Genomic DNA, 10,806 nt, shown 5'->3' with positions numbered 1-10,806 from the left:
TATATATATATATATATATATATATAAACATGTATATATATATATAAACATGTATATATATATATAGACATATATTCAAAAAACTAATCAACTATCAGTCATATAAACATATCAAATCAACTTATCAACAAATACAAATATTATGATGCAATGGACTCAACAACATAACCATTTATCATAATCATATTTAATAATGCAATGCAGGCTCTACTATAGTTTACGTCAATGACTCATTGATCCAACTAGTTCCATGTTGATACAAGTAGGAAAGTCACCTCATAATCCCTGAGTTGAAGTTTTTAGTTAGGGTGACTCAGTGTTCAACAAAAAAGCCCCATTTGTGAAACCTAAGTAACTATCTACCTAACTAACTGATTTATATATATTCCTAGTGATTTCCCCTAAGACATCCCTAACGCCTCATTTGTGAAACCTAAGCAACTACCTACCTAACTAACTAATTTACATATAATCGTTGTTTGTGGAAATAATGTACGGGAGTTTTAAAAGTTAATTACATAGGTGATTATTCCAAAATATACAAATATATTTTGTTGTAAATGATATCTACAGATCCATAGGATATCGTTTGATACACGTGAGACCAAGTATTCAAAGACAATTTACAAAACACTCAAAAAATAAGACTACAAAAAAATACATGGCTATTCAAAACAAGACAACACCCTATGCATGCGACACTTAAATCTCTTTTTCCAAATGCATCAAGGTAGAAAGTGGAATGTTATCTTCAACTATGAACTCCTTTTCGACAGGATCTAAAAACATAGATAAAAATTCAAGACAAACCCCATAATGGCTAAGAATCTCATGCCACCATAAAAATGGTAACAATATAGTAAAGTACATAAATAATAGGTCAAACAACACATATATCAAACAAAATAACCATTCTCAAATATTCATCTCTCAGATCAATGCCTATATAGTAATGAATGCATGTCAATGCAGACTTTGATCTTTTCTCTGATTATTAGAAACACTTCCAAATAACATTTAGGTTAGTGTTGTTTGACTTGAAGAGTCGAGACATCATAAGTCGACGACAACCCAAAACAAGCCAAGATAACCTACCTTATAGTGTCATCTAATCCAACTAGCTTTATAATAATGTCCCCTTCAAAAAAACAAGGCCATAACCAACCTTGTGTTCCCATACACAAAGACAATGGACTTCGCCACATTCATGCAAGTCAACTACACGAGTATCTCATTCCATATCCACTACACAAGTTATGACACTTTCAATTGTCGGTACGACTTTAACTTTTACTTTCGATTTTCACCAAAACAAAAACTCAATCATGTATCACACTACTCAAAGGTCATAACTATAATTATTGTAGGTATGACCTTGTCATTTACCATTTTATATAAAAATAAATAGAACCAAGATAGAGTATCATGTTATTAGAGCTTATCATTATTCATGGCTGTTTGGATGAGCAAATAAATGTCCCTAACAACATTGTACGCTTCCAACTGGGTGTCCAAAGTACTTGAACTTAAATATCTTACACAATCGACATATCCCAATGTCATTTTTTTGTCTCGTACAAATATACTAACTATTAACAACCTATGCACATAGAGAACACTTTGTTAATGTGTTTGCAAGTACTTACCTATTTCACACACAAGCAAAGACACTTTCTGGTGAGTTGGCGATACCCCTATTTTTTTCCAAAACAACCTATATTTCAACACGAGCACAAAAACAACAACATATCATGGTTAAGATGTTTCTTAACGTCACATGCAAACAAAAGTAGAAGAAAAATAGAAGGATGTTGGTATTATACTCACCTAAACGATCTCTGAAGGTTAGAATTGAATACCCCATTAGCGTTTGAACTCCAACAGCTCAACGGTAGTTGACTTCTAGTTGAAACCGATGTAATGAAGTTGGTTATGGTGAGAATGGGATGAGAGTGTTATTATACAAAATTTGATTGAGTGTTATTATCAAATTCGCTTAACAAATATAATTTCGCTTAGCGAATTTCCTAGAGGCCCGAAACCTGATCATGCAAAACTCTAATCTGACATGTGGGTTCAACAAAATTTTGATTCGATAATTTTAGGACTACTCCAAGTGGGTTTAATTCGCTAAGCAAATTTGTCGGACTTACTCTTATTTTTAGTGATTGGCACAACAAGTAAGGTCCTTTAGGGGCCTTTATAGACTTGGGATTTACTCTTATTCCATACGAAAATAGTGTTTAACCTGATAAATTCTTGTGTTACTTTAATTCTACAATTCTTGTTTTACTTATGCCTCTGATCACTTAATTCAATTGCTACTACTTTTATTCTAAGTAAGTCACCAAACTCGAACTAGTTCTAAATAAATTAGCAAAAATAATACTACTTAGTCAAACACAATTCAACTCACTTCTTATGTTTGCACCTTCAATTGGCATCAAGATCCTGATTTCAAAAATTAGCAATTTACAATGTTTGAACAAAGATCCAAGGATTCGACAATGTCCGAATTTGGTGAAAAATCTGTTGGAGGAAACATCAACATGCCACCTTTTTTTGATGGTGAACGATTTGAGTACTGGAAGGACAGGCTGATGAGTTTCTTTATCTCACAACAAATTCTGATGGTATTGAAATTTCAAGGAAATAGATGGATGCTGAACAAAAGATGTACAAAATGCATCACAAGTCCATAATCATCATGATCAGTGCAATCACCTTCAAATAATTTGATAAGTGCATTGACAAAGACACCACCAAAAACATTTGTGATGATTTGGTTTTGACCTACGAAGGAAGCAAACAAATTCAAGAAGCAAATGCCAACCTCCTAATCAGAAAGTATGAGTTGTTCCAGATGGAAGACGATGAAGACATATAAACAATGTTTTTCACATTCCAGACTCTGATATTAGGATTAAAAGTACTTGAGAAGAGTTATACTACTACTGATCATGTGAAGAAAAATCTTAGTAGTTTGTCAAACAAATGGAGACCTAAGATTACAAATATTCAAGAAGCTAAGGATCTCAATACTCTTAAATTAGAAGAATTGATTAGCTCCTTAAGATCACATGAAATTGAGTTTGCAGAGGATGAGCCCAAGAAGAAGAAGCCCACTTTAGCCTTGAAATCCAAGCAAAATAAGGTTTTAAAGGCAACAACAGAATCAGAGGATAATGATTCAGATGATCAGAATCTAAACTCAGAAGATGAGGAGTTGGCTTTCATATCTAGAAAAATTTAGAAGATGTGCACAACAGAAAGAAACAATTTACTCAAAGATATTCCAATCAGTCCAATAGATGAAGGGATGAAAATATGACAAGAAAAACATCATATGATATGGATGCAATAAACTTGGACATGTCAAGTTTGAATGTCCAAATTTGGAAAGATGAAAACATCAGAGGAAAGATTCCAGACCCAAGAAGAAGGTTCTTATGGCTACATGGGATTATTTTGATGAATCCTCTAACGATGAAGAGAAAGTAGATTTAGCTCTGGTGGCTCATACCAACTCTGCCTTTGGAAGCGAATCAATCAATGAAGAAATTGAGATATTTTATGACTTAACCTGATCTAATTTAATTAATGTCATAAATGATTTCTTAAATAAAAACCACAAGTTGTCTCTAAAACTAAAAACACTTAGGAAAGTAAATGCAAACTTAACTGAAGAAATCAATGCCTTAAAAAATGAAAGTGTTGAGGTTAAATATGAAAATAAAACCTTGAAATATACTCTTGTTTCAAAACCTTTAGAAAATTTCACATGTAATTTTGATAAATATGAAAAAGCATTCCAAGACTTTCTAGCTAACAGTATGGAAAAAAGTAAATATGCTTTTATAATTTATGGAGTTAGTAGAAATGGTAAAAGAGGTCTAGGATTTGAAGAAATAGTAACTGAATCTAAACGTATTCCCTCTGATATTTTTTGTATTGTTTGCTCTAAGAAAAGTTCACTCTAAATTATCTTGACTTATGTTAAATACAAGGAAAGACAAAAAACCTTTCAAGACTAACAAACTAAGAACAAAATTATATATGTTGCAGATGTCCTCAGTAACCAAGTTAAAACACCGATCATGGTACTTGGACAGTGGATGCTCACGATATATGACGGGATAAAAGTCTATGTTCCAAGACATAACATTGATCAAATGCGACACAATAACTTTTGGAGGAAAGCAGAAAGGCCAGATCGTGGGGCAAGGCATAGTTGGTAATGGTACATCTCCTTCTATTAAAGATGTTTTGTTTGTTAAATGTCTTAAACATAATTTATTAAGTATTAGCAATTAAGTGATGATAATTATGATATTATATTTAATCAAAAAACATGCAAGACAATTAGTCAAAAAGATGAATATGTATTCTTTGTAGGTCATAAGTAAAATAACATATATAAGATAAATCAGTTTAGTCTAGAGAAACAAGATGTTAAGTGTTTAATGTCAGTAATTAAGAGAAATTAATTTGGCACAAAATATTAAGTCATGCAAACCTTAAATTAATCTCAAAATTTAATAAACTTCAACTAGTTAGAGGTCTACCTAAGCTTAGCTACAAAATTGAAATTATGTGTGAAGCTTGTCAAAAGGGAAAACAAACAAAGAAGTTCTTTACCTCGAAGAACTTAGTTTCTACGTCAAAACCCTTTGAGCTCTTACATATAGATCTCTTTGGGCCAGTGATAACAGCCTCACTAAATGGAAAGAAGTATCGTTTTGCGATAGTAGATGATTATACTAGGTGGACTTGGGTAAAATTCTTAAGAAATAAAGATAAATGCCACAAAGTGTTTATTGCATTTTGCAAACAAGTAATAAATGAAAAGAATCTTAAGATTGTAACAATTAGAAGCGATCATAAAGGAGAATTTGAAAATAAGTTATTTGAAAGTTTTTGCGATGAGAATGGAACCTATCACGATTTCTCATCTCCTAGCACACCACAACAAAATGGAGTTGTAAAAAGAAAGAATAGACCCATTCGATATATGGCCAGAACCATGCTCAATGAGATGGATGTTGCAAAATATTTTTGGGAAGAGGCAATTAATACTACATGTTATATTCAAAATAGAATCATAATTAGATCAATATTGAATAAAACCCCATATAAATTATGAAAGGGTAAAAAGCATAATATCTCTTACTTTAAACAATTTGGTTGTACTTATCAGATGTTAAACACTAAAGAAAATTTTGGCAAGTTTGATTCCAGATTACAAAACTGCACCGTCATTGGATACTCTAAAAGATCTAAAGCTTATAGAGTGTTTAATAAGGAAACTCATATTGTGGAAAAGTAAATAGATGTTAAAATTGATTACAAACAACTTGATCTTAAAAAGTAAAAGCAAATTGGTGATACAAGGATACAAATAGATGCGCATGTTAAATTTAATGCACCAGAAGAAACAGATGCAAGCAAACCTAAAGAACATGACATATCAGAGGATATAAGTAAATCAAAAGAAGACGACAAATCATCAAAGGATGAATTTGACCAAGTCAGAAACAGTCAAGATAAGTTAGAAGGGAGATCTGGTTAAAAGTACAAGTCATCTCATCCTGAAACTGTAATAATTAGAAATGCAAATGATCATTTGAAGATCAGATCATCACTAAAAGACACAACTTTGTTTTGTCTACTATCATCAATTGAACCTATATCTATTGATGAAACAATGAAAGATGATGGATGGATCCTTGCAATGCAAGAAGAGTTTAACGAGTTTAAAAGGAATGATGTTTGCGATCTAGTATCTAGTCTAAATAAAAACATTATTGGAACTAAGTGGGTTTTTAGAAACAAGCTAAATGAAAAAAGAGAAGTGGTCAGAAACAAGGCAAGACTTGTTGTACAAGCTATAGTCATGAAGAAGACATTGATTACATTGAGACATTTGCTCCAGTGGTGAGGTTAGAAGTTATCTATTCCCTACTCTTTTTTGCTGCTTATAATAACATTACATTATTTCAAATGGATGTTAAAAGTTAATTTCTAAATGGTTATATAAGTGAAGAAGTCTATGTTAAGCAACCCCAAGTTTTGAAATTTATGAACTTCCAGACCATCTATTTAAACTTAGGAAATCATTTTATGGTCTATAACAAGCACGTAGGACATGGTATGATAGACTAAGTAACTTCTTGCTTAAATACAATTTTGAAAGAGGACAAGTAGACAACACCCTATTTAGAAAATCAATAGGAGATTACATTCTTATCATTGAAATTTATGTTGATGATATTATTTTTGGATCTACTAATTGCATTATTTGTCAAGAATTTACTAAGTTGATTCAACTTGAATTTTAAATGCGTATGATTGGAGAACTTAAGTTCTTCTTAGGGATACAAATTCATCAAAGTCAAAAAGGCATATACATTCGTCAAACCAAATATACAAAAAAACTTCTCATGAAGTTTAAAATGAATTATTGTAAACCTATGACTACATAAATGTATCCTACCTATTCACTTGAAAATGATGAATCAGGCTAGAAGGTTGACCAAAAAACATATAGATGAATGATTGGATCACTATTTTACCTTGTTGCCTCTAGACCTGACATAATGTTTAGTGTGTGTGTGTGCAAGATTTCAAGCTGATCTAAGGGAATCTCATTTAACTATTGTGAAAAGAATCCTTAGATACTTAAAAGGTACTACCAACCTTAGTTTGTTCTACAAGAAATCTACTAAGTACAAATTAAATGACTACTGTGATGTTGATTATGCTGGAGACAAACTCGAGAGAAAAAGCACAAGTGGAAATTCCACATTTGTTGGTGAGAGCTTAATCTCATGGTCAAGTAAGAGACAAAGCACAATTGCAATGTCAGCAACTGCTTGAAGTTCTCAATTGCTATGGATGAAACATCAACTGGAAGATTACAAGATTCTTGAGAGTAACATTCTCATATTCTGTGACAACACTTCTGCTATTTTCCTAACCAAGAATTAAATCCTACATTATAGAGCCAAACACATAGAAATCAAACATCACTTCATTGTTCAAAAAGGAGTACTAAATATCTTGTTTGTAGACACTAAATACCAATGGACCGATATATTCACCAAACCACTAGCTGAAGATATATTTGACTTCATAAGGAAAAATCTAAACCTTAACTTTAAAAAAAAGAATTCAACTTAGTCAAACACAATTTAACCTTTTTTTTTCTTTCTTTTCATGTTTGCACCTTCACAAGTATCTTATGCAAGAGATGGAGAATGAATATCAACAAAGGAAAGACACATCATTTAGACTAAACTAAATTTAACATTACTCAAAATACTAAGTCTAAAAACTAATTAGGAGACCTTAAATTTACAATCTCCCTTTTTTTTATTATGGTGAAACTTATGAGACTTTGTTGATGAAAATTTCTCAAATTTGTGAAAGGAAAACGATGCATTATAACACTCCTTCTAAATTTGTGTTGTTAGTGAAAAAACATGAACAAAAGTTAAATAATTTTTCAATTCTTCTTTCTCCCCCTTCGACATTATCAAAAAGAAAATAACAACCACAAAATCAACAATATGGAATTCTTTTTGTGCAATACTAATAGCCAAAACTTAGATTAATCTACCACACAATCCAAGCTACACAAAAAATGAGTCATAATCAAAGTACCTAGACATGTCAAGTTTGAATGTCCAAATGTAGAAAACGAAAAACATCAGAGGAGTGATTCCAGGCCTAAGAAGAAGGTTCTAAAGGCTACATGAGATGATTCTTATGAATCCTCTAATGATGAAGAACAAGCATATTTGGCTCTGATGGCTTATATCAACTTTGCCTCTATATTTCACACAAACATTGATTCTGACTCTGGAAGTGAATGAGTTGATGAAGAAATTGAAGGATTTTTTGACTTAAGACTTTACCATTTGGAATATCATTCGGGTTAACCAAAATCTTTTGATTAAAAGCAAGTTTATTGTTGCCTTCATAGTTTTCTTAAGTATCTTGAGTAAGAATCTTACCACTACATTTCAAGTGAGAAACATTTTTCCATACAGAAGCATTGATATTTTTTAATTGAAAAAGATTGAAGCATCAACCTTAATATTCACATATTTAAATTTGTAATAAAGAGTAATTCCCTGGATCATTAAATTGATATAAAAATCCTTAACCAATGGATCAGAATATTGATTATCCAAACTTAAAAACTCATTTAAACATTGCCTTTTCCACCAAACATAAAACTCATTGTTATTAACACTTTTAGGAAAGAATTAAACATTGTATCTTTCAAATTATTCCTTACTAGCAAATAATCTCTTGAAAACAAAAAATGATGTTGAAATTGGAATTTCTTTTTGTTTTCTTAACACAAAACTTTTTCCTATTAGCTACTTCTATTTCAATCAAACAAACAACCTTGAACTTTAAATACCCAAAAGCACAACAACTAGTAACCAGTACTAACAAACTTCAAACAAAACCCAACAAACTGTAATCTATAATAATCTTTTATATCAACCAACAATACTAACATCCAATACCACAAATTTGGAGAAATCAATCTAAAACACACCAACAAAGAGGAATTTGAAAATTACTTTGGTGATGAAAAAACTCAAACTTTGAGTGATTCTCGTTCAAGCCACCAACAATCTTCAACTTAGAGAACTGTAGCTTCCAGCAACCATGAAGAAAGTTAGCACTTTTGGTTGATATTTTCGATGAATGAAAAATGGGTTTGTGACATTTTCGGGAGAGGAATAAGAGGAAGTTTTTTGTTTATGGTTTTTTATGTAATAGTAAAGAGGATTTATTGGCAATAAAGTGAATGGGTAGTGTTTTAATGTGAGACATGCACTTGAATAAATGAAAATAGTGCAAGCTTTTGAAAATTCAACTTATGTGAATCTATTCACTCTTTGGTGAATCGACTATCCAACTGGTCTAGAACAAATTTTTTGAAAATTTTAATTGGTAAATGGATTCATAGTGTTTGTTAGTCAATTTACACTAATGCATATGTAACGATTAAGTCTCAATATACAATCGCGTAAGTATGCTTTTTCAAATAATTATCACATGTTTGAGTCATATTAAAACATAAAACATGCATAAACTAAAATTAGAGAGATTTAAAAGAGATTAGTAAAAGCATTTCAATTTAATCAAATGTATAAGATGAATGTTTTATGTAAGTTTTATACCTTGTAAAGAACAAATTAGGAGATCAAACCTTTAATTTGTGAGATAAAGTCAAACCATTTTATAGTTTGATGATGCTGATAAAGTTCCTACAATCAAATCATTTTATAGTTATAGGTATCCAACTTTTGTTGTGTCTTTGAATGTTAGATTAAGGAAAAATTTCCTTTTGTATCCACAATATTTATCCATTTGGTACAAATACCTTTATTGTGTCCTTGTGTAATGGTATGGGCTTAAAAGGCCCTACCCAAATATATTATGTATCAACCACAAAGGAAACCCAATTCAAATGTAGCAAAAACACCCAATATTGAGGCCTAGTTGAGTAAAGACCTGATGTGGTGACCTCGACAGAAAGGGATGACGCAACATGAAAACTACCCCCAATGTCATTCATAGAGGCTCACATGCCCAAAGGTAAGAAATCTAGAAGCAGCGACATACTCATAATGTCCCACGCAATAGGGGTGCACCTTTAATGAGATAAGCCTTAGTTCTTATCTCAAATGCAATTGCATCATAGATAAAAACAAACTACAACATATATGTGTCCAACTACTTTATAAATATGAAGTTATCCCCTAAGTATCAAACACATTATTTATTATTCTTTATATTATCTATATGGTTGCACTCGCCTAGTAACGAAAGTTTGATAAGCGTAGAAGAAGTCAAATTCACCATTATTACTCTTATTAAAGGTCAGAAAAATGGATATTATTTTTCAAAATAGGAGTACAAGAAACAAAAGATCTAATAGGACCTTCATCTAAATATATGGAATATGCCTCCCTAAGACTCTCCTCTACCCAATTGTACCATGGTAAATCCCTATCATGAAGTTTCTTATTAGGCTTATACAAAATCACACAAGGCCCTAGCTAACATTGTATTAGTTTGCAAAGGAGGAAGAAGAAACCTTTAACCAATCCTCTACAAACTAAGCTTCAATCAAAGCATTTGTGGCGCTATGAGTTTGTAAATAATCAGTGATTTAGACAACATTGGAAATAGCCATTTCACTAAACATAAATGAAACAAGGAGAGTCGAGATAAAACATACCATAAACTATGAGGAAAGACTGAAGTAAATGACAAAGACGAAGCTCAAATCCACAAAAAACATGGAATTCAAAAGTAATCACGAACCCATATATGAAAGAACAATAAAATGGTGAAAATGAAACGATGAAAATGTTTAGAAGAGATGAAGGAAACATATTATCAATGGCTGCAAATGCACAAATAACAATAATTGTGATCAAATGGTTCAACTTGTATTTAGTAAATCCAACAGTCTTAATAGAACACACAAATCAATGATCGTGTCCATATGTCCTTCAACAAAACTCTTATGATTCCACCTCACACCAGAGGTTCAAGTCTAGGGTGCTAGGGATACCATATTAGTACGACATGTCAGCTCAGGAAAATTTCCACTTTAGAAACTTTTAAATTTTTCAGACTTCAAATATTTTTAGACCTATTACTTATTAAAATACTTAAAGGTCTATGGGGTTCATTTAATGGTATTGGCCTAAGAATCCCAATCTAAATATATTATGGATTAACCACCAATGAAGCCCACTCTAAATGGAGCAA

The sequence above is a fragment of the Cicer arietinum genome, chromosome 4 (assembly GCF_000331145.2).
Source record: "Cicer arietinum cultivar CDC Frontier isolate Library 1 chromosome 4, Cicar.CDCFrontier_v2.0, whole genome shotgun sequence".
Taxonomy (NCBI): Eukaryota; Viridiplantae; Streptophyta; class Magnoliopsida; order Fabales; family Fabaceae; genus Cicer; species Cicer arietinum.
The sequence above is the reverse complement of the archived record's forward strand: the minus strand, read 5'-3'. Positions refer to the sequence as shown.